The sequence below is a fragment of the Aquarana catesbeiana genome, linkage group LG03 (genome assembly GCF_042186555.1).
Source record: "Aquarana catesbeiana isolate 2022-GZ linkage group LG03, ASM4218655v1, whole genome shotgun sequence".
Taxonomy (NCBI): domain Eukaryota; kingdom Metazoa; phylum Chordata; class Amphibia; order Anura; family Ranidae; genus Aquarana; species Aquarana catesbeiana.
In genome coordinates this window covers 547,219,326-547,234,514 of record NC_133326.1, presented here as the reverse complement: position 1 = coordinate 547,234,514, position 15,189 = coordinate 547,219,326, and the positions used below count along the sequence as shown (strand labels likewise).

Genomic DNA, 15,189 nt, shown 5'->3' with positions numbered 1-15,189 from the left:
GCGTAATACCCCGCAATACTCTGCATAAATACCCCGCAATACTCTGCATAAATACCCCGCAATACTCTGCATAAATACCCCGCAATACTCTGCATAAATACCCCGCAATACTCTGCATAATACCCCGCAATACTCTGCATAATACCCCGCAATACTCTGCATAATACCCCGCAATACTCTGCAATATACCCCACAATACTCTGCAATATACCCAGCAATATACCCTGCACTACTCCGCAATACCCCGCAATTTTTAACCAGTTCCCGCCCACAGTCATATGACGTCCTTGACTTTGAGCGGGGATATCTGAATGATGGGTGCAGCTACAGGCATCATTCAGATATCAGCTTTTTCAGCCGGCGATTCCCTACACCATAAGAATGATCATAGTGGCTGTTACACTGCTTGATCGTTCTTACGGGAGGCGAGAGGGGACGCCCCCCCCTTCCCGCCACCCTCCGGTGCTTCTACCGACTCACCGCTACGATCGAAGCCAAGATCGTTTTTTTTTTTTTTTAATTTCAGGCTTCCCAGCCTAGAGGTGAGATGTGGGGTCTTATTGACCCCATATGTCACTGTAAAGAGGACCTGTCATGCCATATTCCTAGTACAAGGATGTTTACATTCCTTGTAATAGAAATAAAAGTAATCAAAATTTTTTTTGGGGGGGGAAAAAAGTGTCAAACTAAAATAAATAAAGTAAAATAAACAATAAAAAAAAAAAAAAAAATGTTTAAAGCGCCCACATTCGTGTGCTCGCATGCAGAAGCGAACACATACGTAAGTCCCGCCCACATATGAAAACGGTGATCAAACCACACATGTGAGGTATCACTGCGAACGTTAGAGCGAGAGCAATAATTTTGGCCCTAGACCTCCTCTGTAACTCAAAACATGTAACCAGTAAAAAAATTTTAAAGCGTCACCTATGGAGATTTTTAAGTAGCGACGTTTGGCACCATTCCACAAGAGTGTGCAATTTTGAAGGGTGACATGTTAGGTATCTATTTACTCGGTGTAACTTCATCTTTCACATTATGCAAAAACATTGGGCTAACTTTTATTTTTTTTTAAAGCACAAAACTGTTTTTTTTCCAAAAAAAAGCGTTCGAAAAATTGCTGCGCAAATACCGTGCGAGATAAAAAGTTGCAACAACCGCCATTGTATTCTCTAGGGTCTTTGCTAAAAAAAATATATATAATGTTTTGGGGTTCTATGTAATTTTCTAGCAAATAAATTATTATTTTTACATGTAGGAGAGAAATATAAGAATTGGCCTGGGTGCTCCAGAACGCCTGGAGGTGCTCCGTGCATGTTGGGCCTCTGTATGTGGCCACGCTGTGTAAAAGTCTCACACATGTGGTATCGCCATACTCGGGAGTAATAGCAGAATGTGTTTTGGGGTGTAATTTGTGGTATGCATATGCGGTGTGTGAGAAATAACCTGCTAATATGACAATTTTGTGAAAAAAAAAAAAGAAAAAAAAAAATCTTGATTTTGCAAAGAATTGTGGGAAAAGATGACAATTTCAAAAAAACTCACCATGCATCTTTCTAAATACCTTGGAATGTCTTCTTTCCAAATAGGGGTCATTTGGGGGGTATTTGTACTTTTCTGGCATGTTAGGGTCTCAAGAAATTAGATAGGCCATCAGCACTTCAGGTGTGATCAATTTTCAGATATTGGCACCATAGCATTTGGACTCTCTAACATTCACAAAGACCAAATAATATACACCAAGTTGTACTTATTTTTACCAAAGATATGTAGCAGTATAAATTTTGGCCAAAATTTACAAAGAAAAATTACTAATTTGCTAAATTTTATAACAGAAACAAAGAAAAATTCATTTTTTTACCAAATTTTCAGTCTTTTTTCTTTTATAGCGCAAAAAATAAAAAACCCAACGGTGATTAAATACCACCAAAAGAAAGCTCTATTTGTGTGAAAAAAAGGACAAAAATTTCATTTGGGTAAAGTGTTGTATGACTGAGTAATTGTCATTCAAAGTGTGAGAGCACCGAAAGCTGAAAATTGGTCTGGTTAGGAAGGGGGTTTAAGTGCCCAGTGGTCAAGTGGTTAAACAGAGCATCAGAATAGTGAAGAAAGGGGATTTAAGTGACTTTGAACGTGGCATGGTTGTTTGTGCCAAACAGGTTGGTCTGAGTATTTAAAAACTGCTGATCTACTGAGATTTTCAGGCACAATCATCTCTAGAGTTTACAGAGGATGGTCCGAAAAAGAGAAAATATCCAGTGAGCGGCAGTTGTGTGGAGGAAAATGCTTTGTTAATGTCAGAGGTAAGAAGAGAATGGGCAGACTGGTTTGAGGTGATAGAAAGACAACAGTAATGCCGCGTACACACGGTCGTACTTTTCGTCTACAAAAGTCCGACGGACGCCGACGGACCAAAGCCGGCTGACAATCCGATCGTGTGTGAGCTTCCCCGGACTTTCAGCGGATTTTTCCAGTCACAAATTTGACGGACTTTAGATTTGAAACATGCTTCAAATCTTTACATCGTAACTACGCCGGACCCAGAAATCCACTCGTCTGTATGCTAGACCGACGGACAAAAACCGACGCTAGGGCAGCTATTGGCTACTGGCTATCAACTTCCTTATTTTAGTCCGGTGTACGTCATCACGTACGAATCCGTCTGACTTTTGTGTGATCATATGTAGGCAAGTCCGTTCGTTAGAAAGTCCGCCAAAAGTCTGTCGAAAGTCTGTCGGACGGGCTGTCGGACTTTTGTAGCCGAAAAGTCCGACCGTGTGTACGTGGCATAACTCTAACAACCACAAGTTACAACCAAGGTATGCAGAATACCATCTCTAATCGCACAACGCATCGAACCTTGAAGCAGATGGGCTACAGCAGCAGAAGACCACACCGGGTGCCACTCCTGTCAGCTAATAACAGGAAACCGAGGCTACAATTCGCACAGGCTCACCAAAACTGGACAATAGAAGATTGGAAAAATGTTGCCTGGTCTGGCGAGTCTTGATTTCAGCTGCGACATTTAAATGGTAGGGTCAGAATTTGGTGTAAACATGAAAGCATCGATCCATCCTGCTTTGTATCAAAGGTTCAGGCTGGTGGTGGTGGTGGTGTAATGGTGGGGGGGGGGGGGATATTTTCTTGGCACACTTTGGGTCCCTTAGTACCAACTGAGCATCGTTTAAACACCACGGCCTACCTGAGTATTGTTGCTGACCATGTCCATCCCTTTATGACTACAGTGCACCACCCATCTTCTGATGGCTACTTCCAGCAGGATAATACACCATGTCACAAAGCTCAAATCATCTCACCACTGGTTTCTTGATCATGACAATGATATCACTGAATTCCAATGGTCTCCACAGTCATCGGATCTCAGTCTAATAGAGCACCTTTGGGATGTGGTGGAACGGGAGATTCTCCTCATGGATGTGCAGCCGACAAATCTGCAGGAACTGCGTGATGCTATCATGTCAAGGAATGTTTCCAACACCTTGTTGAATATATGCCACGAAGAATGAAGGCAAAAGGGGGGTCCAAACCGGTACTAGCAAGGTGTATCTAATACAGTGGCCGGTGTATATGTAAAGCGCTGCATAAATTGACAACGCTATACAAGTACAAAAAAAAATAAATAAAAAATAATAAATAAATAAAAAAAAAGAAAAAGAAAAGAAGAATAAATCTTCCAAGCTGTGTCCATGGGGGAAGAAGGGGAATGCTGGAAACTCTCAGTTCTATCATCCCGCCGCATTACACCCATAATAAAAGGAAATCAGCTGGAAATGATCCAACGTCTGTGTTTAGTGGATTTGTACAAAAACAGGAACTTTTACACAACATATTTCTGGTAATATACAGCATCTTCCCTATTTCCTATAAATGAAACCTTCAGCAATTTGTTTAGTGGGCTTTTTCATTCTGAAATAAAATTTGCTAAATACCAATACCAAAATAGGGTTGGATCCCCGGTGGGTTTTTATTTTTTTGGCCTTTCTACATGTGCTGGACAATCTCTGTGTGATCTCATCTAGTTCTAGAGAACAGTGTTCTCCAGGTTTGGACAGCAGGCAATAGATCAGTGTAGAAACCTGTCAGTCCGCTTCCCCACCCAACACAACACATACCAGCAATGAGCTCAGTGCTGCAGGACAATATTGGACTCCCAGCTCAGATACATACAGCCCAGGGCTATTCATATGCTCTCCATACATTGCATTTTGTGCATCAATTGGCAATTTGTGATATTGGTTCTATTACATTTCTTGTTTTCTTCACTTTCCTGCTACTTTTAGAAAAACACATTGAGGGATTTAAATGCACCTAAAGTGAACCTGTCACGATCAATAATAAACTCCTGACATGTCACAATATACAGCAACAGTATCATTTTCCAAAAAAGCTCCACCTTTTATCAGTAAAAAGCTGTCCAGTCGGTGACTGTCTAGGCAGAGATGAGGTCATCAGTCTGCTGCAGGCAGGAGGAGGCATTTCCTCAGTCTCCCCAGTGATTAGACTACAACACTGAAACTGTACAACACATCTACCGTGGATATCCACTTCCAGGTAAACATTTTAGAACAGATCAAATCCATAAAAAATATGAAGACAATCTAAAAATGTATGACAGTGATGCTACACTATACACAGCTCACCTGCAGCCCGTCAGTATGTCAGTCTATGTACACTCCACATAGTCTATATATACACTCCGCACTCTCAGGATGACATCAGCAGGGATGAGGAAATACCCAAATGCTTGTTACGACATGAAGAGGTCTCTAGAGGTCTGTAAACACCCCCCTCCTTCCCCCACCATGAAAAAAAACACTTCCACTAGCAGAAAACCCACGCGCACTTCCTGCCCAGCTGCTGCTCTGGGCCCAGGAGCTTACACTTCTATTACCGCTGTGGAAAAGAAAACCCAAAACAGGGTAAAAGCTGCGCTCGGATTAAAGAATAAATAAAAATGAATGAAATAAGCTGCCAGCGCCCTATGAAGTCCTGTATCTGACTCTCAAAAGTATAATAAACAGCAAAGTGCAGCGCTAATATAATGTATGAAATAAATAGAAATGAATCTCACCAAGTGACATAAAAATAATCAGTGAGCAAACATATTACAATTCAATCGATGATAAACAAAAACTTAAATCACAAGTGCATGTGAAAAAAATTATTAAAAAAAGAAGTCCAAAAGTTCTTGATAAATCCACAAAAAATAAAGAACACCCATCCAGGAAAAGATGTGACAAAGGTGCCTATAAATGATCCACCAAAGCGTGTGGGAGTAGAATCCGCTTACCGGACGGCGATGACTGCTATTACGGCAGTCTCGCCCAGCATAGGGATTATGGTCTCCCAAAACCAGGGGTACAATGCAGGATCAGTGGTTCTAACGATCCATCAAAACCGGAAATACAAAAGAGAACACTTCCATAGCGCAATATTGTATGATAAAAGAGATTTAATAGTAAAACGAAGGAATCACACTTACAATATAGCAGAAGGTATGCAGCATATGAAATATCTAGCAGAGCGGCGGCGTCTCCGTGTACCACGATTCACTTCCTGTATTCAAGCCCATCCGAGAACGTGATGACGTCACCGTCGTAGGCTCCTCCCTACATGTTTCGTCACGATAGGACGTCGTCTGGGGATTGGGGTGACGTCATCACGTTCTCGGATGGGCTTGAATACAGGAAGTGAATCGTGGTACACGGAGACGCCGCCGCTCTGCTAGATATTTCATATGCTGCATACCTTCTGCTATATTGTAAGTGTGATTCCTTCGTTTTACTATTAAATCTCTTTTATCATACAATATTGCGCTATGGAAGTGTTCTCTTTTGTATTTCCGGTTTTGATGGATCGTTAGAACCACTGATCCTGCATTGTACCCCTGGTTTTGGGAGACCATAATCCCTATGCTGGGCGAGACTGCCGTAATAGCAGTCATCGCCGTCCGGTAAGCGGATTCTACTCACACACGCTTTGGTGGATCATTTATAGTAGGGCTGAAACAACTAATCGATTAATCGACAACTAATCGATTATGAAATTAATCGATTACTATTTTCATAATCGATTAGTCGACCAGTAACATAATGGGGTTAAAAATAATAAAATTAGCCCTTTATAGTACAAAAAGAGCAAATAATCGCTACTGTAAATATTACTTTCACAGTTCTACAGTAAAAAAATGAACCACTTACAGTAGCGATTATTTGCTTTTTTTGTACTATAAAGGGCTCATTTTAGGTTTTTTTTAACCCCATTATTTTACAAAACGTCTTAGGCCTGGTTCACATCTTTGTGTTTTTTGGTGCTTTTTGCAGAAACACACTACAGTTCATTTAACATGGTTTTCTATGGGACACGTTCACATCTATGCTTTTTTCAGCCGCTGCGTATTTGGAAAGGGTCAAGGACTTTTTTTTTTTAAATGCAAAACGGTGCTTTTTTGGTTCAATATACTTTAATGGAGAAGCTGCAGAACAGCATGTAATGCGTTTTTGCAGCAATTTGTATTTTTTAATCTGCCCAACAACAAATTGGCCAAAAAACTGTATTTCTCTTCTAATAGTGTATACAGTATATCTCTTCTGTCTGTTATTCTCAGAGTGGATTCAATATTTTGCTCCCTAACCATATTGTTGGTTGTTTATATTTACCACTGCATAGAGATATTTAAGAATAAATTGCTTTTTTTTAAAAACTTTACATATTAACTAAATTATACACCACACTTTTTTTAAAGGTTATTAACCGAATAATCGATTAATCGAAACAATAATCGACCAACTAATCGATTATCAAAATAATCGTTAGTTGCAGCCCTAATTTATAGGCACCTTTGTCACATCTTTTCCTGGATGGGTGTTCTTTATTTTTTGTGGATTTATCAAGAACTTTTGGACTTCTTTTTTTAATAATTTTTTTCACATGCACTTGTGATTTAAGTTTTTGTTTATCATCGATTGAATTGTAATATATGTTTGCTCACTGATTATTTTTATGTCACTTGGTGAGATTCATTTCTATTTATTTCATACATTATATTAGCGCTGCACTTTGCTGTTTATTATACTTCTATTACCGCGTTTTTAAGAGTGGACAGAAAAAAAAAAAAAAAAAGGAAACAAGTTCAAAAAATGATTTAATGTAAGGTTATATTCTGGAAAGCAAGGAGGCGATTGACTATAAATAACAGAAAAGAAACCGAAACAGCAAGGGCCTGTTTATACGATTTTATACGCAACAGGCCAACATGCAGTGCCCAAGTTCCCTATATGAAGAATAGTGTATGTTCCCGTCTCAGTGCTGCAGTACAGTGGATGTGATGTGATGGGGTGTAGTCGTGACCCCTTACATTAGTGATCTCCAGCTTTTTGTTAAGCAGGTCCAAACAAACTATTACCTTCAAGTCGTTGTAAAGGTACAAGGTTTTTTTACTTTCATGGTAAAAAAACCTTCTGTGTGCAGCAGTCCCCCCCAGCCCCCTAATACCCGAGCCCCCTCTCTCGATCCAGCGATCTCCACGACAGCATCGTCTCTCCCGGGACTTGCACTCCCGATTGGCTTTTGGCAGCAGCGGGAGCCATTGACTCCCGCTGCTGTCAATCACAATCAGTGAGCCAATCAGGAGAAGGAAGGGCTGCGCCGCGGCTCCATGTGTGAATGGACACACACAGCTGCCGTTTGGGAGCGTGCCTGCTTGGGCGCCCCACATTGCAAGCTGCTTGCTGTGGGGGCACCCAGCAGGAGGGAGGAGCCAGGAGTGCTGGCAAGGGACCCAAGAAGAGGAGGATCGGGACTGCACAGAGCAGGTAAGTATGACATATTTGTTATAAAAAAAAAAAAAAAAAAGGAAGGAAGAAGAGATTGTGATGTCATGTGCCTGCCTTGCCGCCTAGGCCGTTTACAGGAAGCTTGTTATAACCTATGTACGGCAGTCAGCAAGTGGCTAAAATACCTGAATCCAAGAAAATTATATTGCAGCATACGCAGTCCCTGGATGTGGTGACTGCATTGGGTTTGCATAAATTGTAAGCACAATATTAAGACAAGATTAGAGTGATTGTAAATGATCACCATGTAAAACAACCCATTCAGTTTAAAATAGAAATTAAAGGCAAAGCCTTTGTGTATAGATATAAAAAAAAAAAAAAAACAAAACAAAAAAAAAAAAAAAAAAAAAAAAACACACACACACCACACATTATAAATAACCCCCCCCCCTTTTTTTTTTTTTAATAAATGACCACAACCCCTCTGTTCTGCATAAGAGCTGGGGGAGGAGAAACAGCAGCACACTGATCTTCCCAGTGAAAGGCTGTGCAGGGGGGGGGGGGGGTGTCAAGACAAGTCTGATCATTGGATGAGCACAGCTCAAGAACTGACCACGATGTTCTCCTGCTTAGTGTGGTCAGTTTGTAATAGGAAATCAGGAGGAACTGGCAGGAACACTAGGGATTTCACATAAAGGAAGCAATACAAAGAGAACAGAATACTTTCTCATACAAGTACATGGTACAGGAGGCACATATCAGGAATATGAAATGTTGGGGTAAACAAACGTTTTAAGTTGAGTTGACAAGAGAAAAATTAGCATGACTGACTTTTTTCTGTTTTGCGATTGCCGATATTTAAAATGATATTGCTTTGATTATGTGAGCATTTGATGCTTGCACAGTCTAAGCAAATCCCATCTAGATCCTGGAGATTAATCTAGGAAGGTAAGGTTTTTATTTTTACGTAGCAAAGTGCTGGCTAGATCGCTTTGGGCATCATGGGACATTTCTTAACAAAGATTGCATTGAGCTTTTGTTCCCTCTAGTGCCCAGCATGACGATTATGACATCATTTCTTGATTGCAGAGAGATACCACTGCTGAAAGCAGGAGTCATGGGGCATGTAGTCCAGAAAGCCGGGATTTCAATGGTTCTAAAACTGCTGCAAAACTCAAAGTTCCAGCTGGTTGGAGAGAGAAAAAAAGCTTGCTGAAGATTTCAGACATCCTTATTTCACAGGTTCCTCCACAACAAGGAATCAACCTACAGCACCTGTTTGTCTTAAACGGGAACAACCATCACTCAGGTTTTACATAGTGTTTTGTTATTTTTTATTTTATTTTTTCCGCCTGTGGCTTCAGGGCTTAGAGGGAGCTGACTGGCAAAGTCTTTTCTCCCCCCTCTTGTACCTGGAGTCATGGGTCCCCTCAAGTTTTATTGGCTTTTACCGCCAGGTTCACGGTTATTGTCTTTTCATTGCATATCTTTGTAATTCTGTTTATGCTAAAGATGCAATTTGGGGAATACCCACATTTTACATTCTTCTTTTCCTTGTTAACCCAATAATATCCAGCAAAATATCCATTTGCAATTTCTGTTATTTCTTTGGCATCATCTGTATTCTCTCTTTGAAATATGTCAGAACCCAAAAGGTGTCAGAAGTGTCAGAAGGTTTAAAAGGTCAGGGCAACCTCTGTGGACAGTCATCTTCCAGTGGCCCCTATTGTAGATATGCAATATATATTTTATACACACACCACTGTGCAAAAGTTTGTCAGGTGTGGAAAAAAAGCTGTAAATTAAAAATTAAAGGATAGGTTCACTTTTCATAACATGTTACATAGGACCGAAACAACGAATCACTATTTTCATAATCGATTAATCGCCAGCTGATTAGTTGGCCTGCATGCAGAATGCATTATTTGTTTACATATCAGGAAATATAGTGCAGCACACATACAGCTCAGTACACCATCCATGTCAGTAAGTGCCTGAGAACTTGTGAATTTGAAAGGAGCAATGCCTCATGGGACATGTAGTCCTGGGCAGAAAGTGAGTGGTTCTAAAGGCAGAAGTTTTTTTTACCTTGCTATAGGGGCACTCTGAAGACAGGAAGAGCCAGAAGTGTCAGTGGGAAACCCCAGAAAAGGAGAACCAGGGCTGCTCTGGGCAAAACATGCATTACACAGAGCAGGTAAGTATAACATGTTTGTTGCTTTCCAAAAAGTAAAAAAAATAATTAAAGACTGTGTGCAGGAAAGATCAGCATCTGAACCCAGAGAAGTTGGAGGCTGATAGACTGGAGGTAATAGAAGGCATTACAATTACATTTAAAGTAAACTTTTACCAGTATTGTACATTATACTGTATATAAAATGATCATATCCATTAAAAAAAATTCCCAGCTCTTAGTACTACTTTAATCCTGCATATCTGACTCCAAGTTAAAATGCCCATATATCTCCTAATCCTGGAGAATATATATATATATATATATATATATATATATATATATATATATATATATATATATATATATATATATATATATATATATATATATATATATATATATATATACATACATATACACACACATACATACACACACATATATACACAGTGGGGTCGGAAAGTATTCAGACCCCCTTAAATTTTTCACTCTGTTATATTGCAGCCATTTGCTAAAATCATTTAAGTTAATTTTTTCCCCATTAATGTACACACAGCCCCCTATATTGACAGAAAAACACAGAATTAGACATTTTTTGCAGATTTATTAAAAAAGAAAAACTGAAATATCACATGGTCCTAAGTATTCAGACCCTTTGCTTAGTATTTAGTAGAAGCACCCTTTTGATCTAATACAGCCATGAGTCTTTTTGGGAAAGATGCAACAAGTTTTTCACACCTGGATTTGGGAATCCTCTGCCATTCCTCCTTCCAGATCCTCTCCAGTTCTGTCAGGTTGGATGGTAAACGTTGGTGGACAGCCATTTTTAGGTCTCTCCAGAGATGCTCAATTGGGTTTAAGTCAGGGCTCTGGCTGGGCCATTCAAGAACAGTCACGGAGTTGTTGTAAAGCCACTCCTTCATTATTTTAGCTGTGTGCTTAGGGTCATTGTCTTGTTGGAAGGTAAACCTTCGGCCCAGTCTGAGGTCCTGAGCACTCTGGAGAAGGTTTTCGTCCAGGATATTGCTGTACTTGGCCGCATTCATCTTTCCCTCGATTGCAACCAGTCGTCCCGTTCCTGCAGCTGAAAAACACCCCCACAGCATGATGCTGCCACCACCATGCTTCACTGTTGGAACTGTATTGGACAGGTGATGAGCAGTGCCTGGGTTTTCTCCACACATACCGCTTAGAATTAAGGCCAAAAAGTTCTATCTCGGTCTCATCAGACCAGTGAATCTTATTTCTCACCATCTTGGAGTCCTTCAGGTGTTTTTTAGCAATCTCCATGTGGGCTGTCATGTGTCTTGCACTGAGGAGAGGCTTCCGTCGGGCCACTCTGCCATAAAGCCCCGACTGGTGGAGGGCTGAGGTAATGTTTGACTTTCTACAACTTTCTCCCATCTCCCAACTGCATCTCTGGAGCTCAGCCACAGTGATCTTTGGGTTCTTCTTTACCTCTCTCACCAAGGCTCTTCTCCCCCGATAGCTCAGTTTGGCCGGACGGCCAGCTCTAGGAAGGGTTCTGGTCATCCCAAACGTCTTCCATTTAAGGATTATGGAGGCCACTGTGCTCTTAGGAACCTTAAGTGCAGCAGACATTTTTTTTTGTAACCTTGGCCAGATCTGTGCCTTGCCACAATTCTGTCTCTGAGCTCTTCAGGCAGTTCCTTTGACCTCATGATTCTCATTTACTCTGACATGCACTGTGAGTTGTAAGGTCTTATATAGACAGGTGTGTGGCTTTCCTAATCAAGTCCAATCAGTATAATCAAACACTGCTGGACTCAAATGAAGGTGTAGAACCATCTCAAGGATGATCAGAAGAAATGGACAGCACCTAGTTAAATATATGAGTGTCACAGCAAAGGGTCTGAATACTTAGGACCATGTGATATTTCAGTTTTTCTTTTTTAATAAATCTGCAAAAATGTCAACAATTCTGTGTTTTTCTGTCAATATGGGGTACTTTGTGTACATTAATGAGGAAAAAAATGAACTTTAGCCCTGTTTCACACTTGTGCGGTGCGAATTGAAGCTCAGGTTTCACTGGTGAGATAAAAATCTCCTGTTCAAAGGATTCATTGCGTTTTTGCTCAGGATTAGAGAGCAGGGAGAGGGGGAGGTGTAGTGAGGAGAAGTAGAAATTCCTTGTTCAGAACGCAATGCATCTGCGAATCAGATGCGTTCCCATAGGAGATAATAGGCTTGTAGTTCGCACCGCAATGCCCAAAAAACGCACACGTTTTTTGTGCAATGCGCAGTGCGAATGCAACGCACATATGTGAACCAGATGCATTCATATGAATGTATTTTAAAATGTCCTGCGAATTAGATGCGGTGTAAGCCGCATCTAATTCGCATAGGTGTGAACCCGGGCTAAATGATTTTAGCAAATGGCTGCAATATAACAAAGAGTGAAAAATTTAAGGGGGTCTGAATTCTTTCCCTCCCCACTGTGTATATAACATTTTTAGTTGTTTTTTTTAAATTATTATTTACTTTCACTGTATAAATGAACCCCTTATAGTAGTGATTATCTGCTCTTTTTGTATACTATAAAGAGCTAATTTTTAACCCCACGAGGACAGGTAATACAAAAAACAAAAACACATGCTGCTGCTACTAAACGTCTTAGGCCTGGTTTACACTTATGCATTTTTTGGTGCTTCTATTGCAGAAACATATTACAGTTTATTTAACATGGTTTCCTATGGGACACATTCACATCTATGCTTTTTGCAGCCGCTGCATATTTGGAAAGGGTCAAGGCTTTTTTTCAAACAACGATGCTTTTTTTTGCTTTTCTGGTTCAATAGACTTCAATGAAGAAGCTGCAGAAAAGCATGTAATGTGTTTTTGCAGCAATTTGCATTTTTTAATCTACCCAAAAACAAACTGTCCAAAAAAAAAAAAAATTATGCAAATCGCAGCAAAATCGCGTGTGCAAAAATGCAAAACGCAGAGCAAAAAGCACAGCAGAAACGGATCAAAAGCAAATTTCATAGGCGTGAACTGAGCCTTATGCTGGCCATACACGTATAGAATGTCGGACGAGAATATTAGTACATTCGCTGAATGAAAAAATGTTGTTTGAAAATTTCACTTGCTTTTAACATTCAGTTTATTTATTCAGCGTGGGAGGAGCTTAGGACGTTCAGTGCTGCAATACACCTGAAGGTTAACAGCAGCTGTTTCTCTATGGGAAACCTCGTCCACGGCGGCTGACTGCAATCTGCATGCTTCTAATAGACCGGGAGTTTGTAAGTGTATCTCTTGTCCCTGTTTTAGTACTATCTAGTAAGTTCACTGCACAATGATCTATTTTTTTCTTTGCTTGCTTTGCATAAAACCTTTATCCTGAGAGCCGAATCACCAGCAGTATTATGGCTAAAGTGGGATGCAAGAAAAACTAAATATCCTGATACAAACGATCTAACCCAGTGAGTCAATCAATCTGGATTAAGGGAAGGAACTGTTTAATTATTTTTACTTTCCCCCACTATTTATCTCTGCCTGGACATTGTACTCAGAGTGTCATTATTATTTTATTTATATTCACCGTCACATCACCAATTTGAAGATTTATTTTGGCAATTTTAACACATGTATTAGCACCATAATTATTTATCTATTTTATTCACATGTATGCATTTTTTATTCCTGGATTTAAGCTTAGTCGCAGCAGCATATTGTGCACTATTTATCATCAATATGCATCAATTTTATACTTAGTACTATTTGTTTGGTTATCTGATCACCCTATATTGATAGCAGCTTTAATTTACTGATTTTATCATAGCACTAACTATATTGGTATATATATATTTTTAAGCACAATTTATTTATATCACACATATCTATCCACATCAGCGCTTGGTTTTTATTCATTTTTTTAATAATTTAAATTGGTGATATTAATTAAAATGTTGTAATAAGTATTTGGTCACCTACAAACAAGCAAGATTTCTGGCTCTCACAGACCTGTATCTTCTTCTTTAAGAGGCTCCTCTGTCCTCCACTCATTACCTGTATTAATGGCACCTGTTTGAACTTGTTATCAGTATAAAAGACACCTGTCCACAACCTCAAACAGTCACACTCCAAACTCGACTATGGTGAAGACCAAAGAGCTGTTGAAGGACACCAGAAACAAAATTTTAGACCCGCACCAGGCTGGGAAGACTGAATCTGCAATAGGCAAGCAGCTTGGTGTGAAGAAATAAACTGTGGGAGCAATAATTAGAAAATGGAAGACATACAAGACCATTGATAATCTCCCTCAATCTGGGGCTCCACGCAAGATCTCACCCGTGGGGTCAAAATGATCACAAGAACGGTGAGCAAAAATCCCAGAACCAAACGGGGGGACCTAGTGAATGACCTGCAGAGAGCTGGGACCAACGTAACAAATGTTACCATCAGTAACATACTACGCCGCCAGGGACTCAGATCCTGCAGTTCCAGACGTGTCCCCCTGCTTAAGCCAGTACATGTCCGGGCACGTCTGAGGTTTGCTAGAGAGCATTTGGATGATCCAGAAGAGGATTGGGAGAATGTCATATGGTCAGATGAAACCAAAGTAGAACTGTTTGGTAGAAACACAACTCGTCGTGTTTGGAGGAGAGAGAATGCTGAGTTGCAATCAAAGAACACCATACCTACTGTGAAGCATGGGGTGGCAACATCATGCTTTGGGGCTGTTTCTCTGCAAAGGGAACAGGACGACTGATCCGTGTACATGAAAGAATGAATGGGGCCATGTATCGTGAGATTTTGAGTGCAAACCTCCTCCCGTCAGCAAGGGCATTGAGGATGAAACGTGGCTGGGTCTTTCAGCATGCCAATGATCCCAAACACACCGCCCAGGCAATGAAGGAGTGGCTTCGTAAGAAGCATTTCAGGGTCCTGGAGTGGCCTAGCCAGTCTCCAGATCTCAACCCCATAGAAAACCTTTGGAGGGAGTTGAAAGTCCGTGTTGCCCAGCGACAGCCCCTAAAAATCACTGCTCTAGAGGAGATCTGCATGGAGGAATGGGCCAACATACCAGCAACAGTGTGTGACAACCTTGTGAAGACTTACAGAAAACGTTTGACCTCTGTCATTGCAAACAAAGGATATATAACAAAGTATTGAGATGAACTTTTGACATTGACCAAACACTTATTTTCCACCATAATTTGCAAATAAATTCTTTAAAAAAAAAAAAAAAAAAAA

General features: G+C 40.3%; 1 protein-coding gene across 1 annotated transcript in view; it reads right to left on the bottom strand.

Annotated features, from left to right (window-relative positions):
• The window catches only part of BID (BH3 interacting domain death agonist), a 97,181-nt gene that overhangs the window by 63,668 nt on the left and 18,324 nt on the right, over positions 1-15,189 (bottom strand). The window lies entirely within an intron of this gene.